Source organism: Lactuca sativa, chromosome 2 (genome assembly GCF_002870075.4).
Source record: "Lactuca sativa cultivar Salinas chromosome 2, Lsat_Salinas_v11, whole genome shotgun sequence".
Classification (NCBI taxonomy): Eukaryota; Viridiplantae; Streptophyta; class Magnoliopsida; order Asterales; family Asteraceae; genus Lactuca; species Lactuca sativa.
In genome coordinates, this window is record NC_056624.2 from 176,258,648 (window position 1) to 176,264,415 (window position 5,768).

Sequence of the window (5,768 nt, forward strand, 5' to 3'; positions counted from 1 at the left end):
TGTTGGTGGCCATTTTGGAGCTTATTCAAAAAGAAGAAGTTAGTAAGAAAGCTTGGGGTCGCATTAGGCTTCAAGGTCCTGCATCTAGTTCACCTTGAGGAACTTTTGGAGGTATAAAGTCTTAATCTTGCCATCTTGTTCATTAGATTGAGTTAGGGTTTGCTATATTGTCCCCTTTTGTGGTCATGAATCATATCTTGTGAATTTGAGCAACTCCAGAGCTTAGGAAGAGTAGATCTGAGGTTCCTTGGTTCATTAGTACCATAAAAATGTAGTCTTGATGAGTGTTTTGACCTCATGCATGAGTTAAGACCCTTGGAAAGGTCAATGGGTTGTAAATTGTTGTTGGGAGCATATGGAGCATGCAAAGGCATAAAGTGGACAACTTTATGCCTTAGGACGTCTTAATGGACTCAGATCTAAAGTTGGATGTTGAAATTCCAATTATTAAGCACCTAATGGTCAAATATGCACATCCTGCTTGTACGTCGTGCGTAAATTCGCATACGCAACACATACTGCTTGAAGGGATAGTATGCTGAGCATACTGGAATGGTACGCAGGGCGTACACACTCCAGTTGGGTTTCAGGCTTCGTGTGGGCTTGTAAGCCCTTTGGGCCTTATTCAGTTTTAGGCCTGGTCATATTTTGGGTTAGTGGTCCGACTTATATGTTTCGGGTAATGGTTGTTTTGGTTGGGCCTTATTGGTCCATGTGGCCCATTAATAGATTCGTAAATGGATTTCGGACCCATTAGCCAAGGGAAGTGTGACATCCCCATTTTCACGGCCAGAAAAGACCGATTTTGTTTATGCTTTATAAAAAGCAGAGTACCTCTTTTAATAAAAATGTTGCGGAATTTGTTCCCAGTAAAACATGATAAATACGTTATCAAAGCATTTCTGAAGAAATGTATTTTTATTCATTTTAAAACATTTGGGATGTCATCATCAATACAGAAACATAAACATAAACAGAACTTACATTCATTATCACTAGTGATTTATATCTCCTTAATCTCTCAGTGTAATCTAACTTCATATCGACACCTGTGATATAAATAAACTGAGTGGGTCAGGTTGGGAAACCTGATGAGTACATAGGGTTTTCAACCCACAATAATATAATTATTATGTTTAATCATCAAATAGTTAACCCAATTACCCATCCCCATTATCTTCTTTATTCTTAAGGATCTACCCTAAGAATCAGATATTTCTTGTTCATTCATTCCTAATGATCATCCTAAGGAATCGGCATGAAGTCCATCGTTGCCATGGTTTACACAACGGGAACTAAGTCTACATAGTCGCCAGGGTTTAGGCATCAAGTCTGCATGATCACCAAGGTTTAGGCATCAAGTCTGCATGGTCACCAAGGTTTAGGCATCAAGTCTGCATGATCACCAGGGTTTAGGCATCAAGTCTGCATGATCACCAAGGTTTAGAGTACACCGAGTGAACACATCGTTCATAACACTTACAGGTTGCGAGCCTGCTAGTGTTCCACTAGACTGTCTAGAATAGTCTGTGGTTGTCATCCATACTCTGCTGAATGACGGGGCCATCATTTGGGAAAGGCTTCTTACATCGTCCACCTTTCACCCTCACCTCGTGGTCTATAACACCTCTCAACTCATCATCCAACTCACATTCCATCTATTACATCTACCCATGTTTTACCCTAACATTATCGTAGATATAAAATACATATACAATTTAAACCATTTAAAACATGTATAAAATCGTTCATCCAGCATAAACAACAAGTACTCAAATAATATGCACACATAGCATGTAATTTATATAAAATACTTCATATTTATGTGTAAGATGAAAGTAACTATGCACTCACCTGATAAGGTGATGACTCGGTACTCGGACATCACTTCGTTACTGTTAAAACAATTTCCCTCGGACAAAACCCAGTATCATTACCACTAGAGTTTAGTCTAACGTTAACCGCGACTAATTAATAGTTTAGATATCATTACTATTATATAAGCGTTAAGAAAAACTCTTATATAACTCATAATAATAGCCCAAATACTCATTATAAGTTCCTAACAACGTTACTATATTAAAACATAAGCTATACTAAAGATAGGGTAGGCATAGCTCACTTACAGCGGGTTTTCTCAAAAATCGGGCTTTGTTGGAGCAGCGTTCCCGAGCCGAAAGGCTCTTTTCTTGGGGCTTCGGGATCCTCGAGGCTTCCTTCGGTTGCTAGGGGGTTTACCTAGGCTTTTAGGGGGATTAGGAGGCTAGAGAGAGTGTCTAGAGATACCAAGAATAGTTTGGGAAGGTGTGAAGAATGAGGGAACCCGACACCTCTATTTATAGGCTGGAAAACAGCTCTACTCATCTAGTAGGTCCTCCTACTCGTCAAGTCCATGCTAGGTGTCACCCTCTGGTGGCTTGCCTTGGGGAGAAAGCCTTGGCCCTTATTCAGCCACGTCACCCGATTTCGCACAGCACCCTGCCGACTTCTAAACTCTGTAACTTTCGCATACGAGCTCCATTTTCGACGTTCTTTATATCCACGCATAGTTAAAAACAAGATCTACAACTTTGATTTAGACTCCATCGGCTAATTCTCGACTGGTCTTAAATATAGAAGTGGGAGGAGATTAGACTGTTAAATGACCGCGAAAAATTCGTAACTCCTTCATAAGGACTCCGTTTTCGTCTGTATTTTTACCGTTGGGCTTCTATTAATGAGATCTTCAACTTTCATTAAGTTTGCATAAGCCAAAAACCACCCGAACTAAAATTCGAGTTTCGAGTCGTACACTGTTATGCCAAATCTTAGAAAAATCATAACTTCCTCATATGAAGTCAGATTTGGGCGTTCTTTTTTTTTGTATGTTCTCGGTTTAACGTATACTAAAACTTTTGTTTAGATCACTAAGGCTAAAAAGTTCTCTATCTTAAATTCACTATTTACGTCTCCCGGTGCCGTGCCGGTTTTGCCGAAAAACTTCGACGGGCCATAACTTCTTCGTTATAACTCGGATTTCGGCATTCTTTATATATACGAAACCCTTGAGACATATTCTAAAACTTGGTTAAGATTATTTATTCTAAATAATATTTTGTCAAAAATTCGTTTTCGACCCTTATTATCTCTAAATTGACTAGCCCGGATATACGGACGTTACAGGAAGACTCTTGGGCAATTATGAAAGGACTTGGGCTAAGAATGTGTTTGGGCTTAAATGGAATGCACATTTGAAGAGTTGGGCCCAATTTGGAAAATTGGGCCATTAGTGGGCTTTTAGGGATTTTACAATTTTTGGGCCTTGTCGGTTATGGACTTAGGACTTAGTTATGAATCTTGTTGGTCCAGGGTTAAAATGGTCAATTTACCCCCAAGTATGGATTATGGATCATGGTTTGGGATCCAATTGCTAGTTGGGCGATATTTTGGTATTTGAAAGCTCGAGGAGTTTTCAGGTAGCAACTAAGGATTTCTTGCAGGGAGTTTCAGTATTCGAGGTGAGTTTCTTCACCATATCAATGGGTTGAAGGCACCAAGGTCAGCCCATTATGTGTTATGTGGTAGGCTACTTGGTTACGTGTTAGGTGGTATGCTAGTTGATTATATGGTACGTTATATGTTAGTTGTATTTGTGATACTTGCATGAAAGACATCGGGGGTTCCCGAGGCAATTGTGTGTAAGACCTTGGAGGGTTTACATGGAATCCTAAGTAAAGACCTCGGGGGGTTCCCGAGGCACTAGGGTGTAAGACCTTGAAGGGTTTCCATGGCATTTTTAGTTAAGACTGTGACATCCACATTTTCACAGCCAGAAAAGACCGATTTGTTTATGCTTCGTTTTCAAAATCAGAGTATACTTTTAAAGAAAAGTGTTGCGAAATTTTGTTCCCAGAAAAACATGATAAATATGTTATCAAAGCATTTACGAATAAATGTATTTTATTAATTTTAAAACTTTGGGATGTCAACGTCAATACAGAAACATAAGCATAAACAGAACTTACATTCATTTACACTAGTGATCTATATCACTTTAATCTCTCAGTGTAGTGAAGCTTTATATCGACACCTGTGATACAAATAAACTGAGTAGGTTAGGTTGGGAAACTTGGTGAGTACATAGGGTTTTCAACCCACAATAATATAATTATTATGTTTAATCATCAAACAATCAACCCGATTACCCATCCCCATTATCTTCTTTTTTTAAGGATCTACCATAATAATCAACTATCCTTCATTCATTCATTCCTAAGGTTTATCCTAGGGAATACGCTCCATTACTGCTAATGTCATCTATTAGGCAAAACTGCCAATATTATCCTTTAGGCGCAGCTGCTAGGATTGTGTTGTTCTCAACTAGGCGCATCTGCCATTATCATATATTAGCCGCAACTTCCATGATTATGATTTTCTCTATTAGGCGCAACTGCCGATATTATCCTATAGGCGCATCTGCTAGGATGTTTAGAGTGCATCGCATTTCAAAATCATCTGCAGGTTGTGGTGCAGCTACCAATATTCATCTATATCATCTTTCATACCTCATCATTTATCTACCTATATTCTACCCAACATTTTTGTAGATATAAAATACATCTATAGCTTTATACTTGAACAAAAAGGCTCAGATCTGAAAACAAATTACATCTACTGTCCGGATCTGAAGAAAAGGTTCAGATTTGTAAACAAGTACATCTACAGCCTAGATCTGATGACAAAGGTTCAGATCTGAAAACAAAATACATCTACAACCTAGATCTGAAGAAAAAGGTTTAGATCTAAAAAAAAATACATCCACAGCCTAGATCTGAAGAAAAAGGTTCAGATCTAAAAACAAAATACATATACGGTTTAGATCTGAAAAACAAAGAAGTTTAAATATTTCATCTAGCGCATATCTCAAGTAAATATGCACACATATCACGTAATTTATATAAAACACTCAATATCTATGTGTAAGATGAAAGTAACTATGCACTCACCTGATAAGGAGTGATTCGGACAACACTTCGCTTCTTAAAATAATCTCCTTTGACGAAACCGGGAAGTTTGCTTGAAAACTGGGTTCTACACGGGCAGAGTTTCAAACCGAAAAACTCTTTTTCTCGGAGACTCCGGGCTCTCCGGGGATTCCTTCTAGAGCTAGAAAGGTTTCCTAGGCTTCTTGGGGGTGTTTTGGGAGGTTTAGAGAGTGAGTGGAGAGAAGAATAAGTGGGTTTTGGTATGAAAAATGAAGGAACTATCGAGGGTATTTATAGGCGGAAAAATGGGTGAACTTGTAACGCTCGGGTTTCAGGGCTAAGCATTTTTGTCATTGTAATAGTCTAGGTCAACTCTTGTAACTCTTTTTGAAGTAATAAAGATGAAATATTTGAGTATTATGTGAATTATATGTGTTTATTATTTAATTATAAATGTATAATTAATAAAGAATAAAAATGAGCGTCAAAATTAAAGTGTGAGATAATCCTGATATCTCTACATAAAATTGTAGAATATGTCTCAAGGTTTCCGTGCATATAAGGAACGCCGAAATCCGAGTTATAACGAAGAAGTTATGACCCGTCGAAGTTTCACGACAGAACCGGCACGATACCGGAAGCGTGAATAGTGAATTTACGATAGAGAGAGATTTAGCTTTAGTGATCTAAACGAAAGTCGTAGAATATGTTAAACTAAGAACATCGATAAAAAGAACGCCCAAATCTGACTTCGTATGAAGAAGTTATGAGATTTTAAACAGACCAATCCTGTCCCGGCTTGTT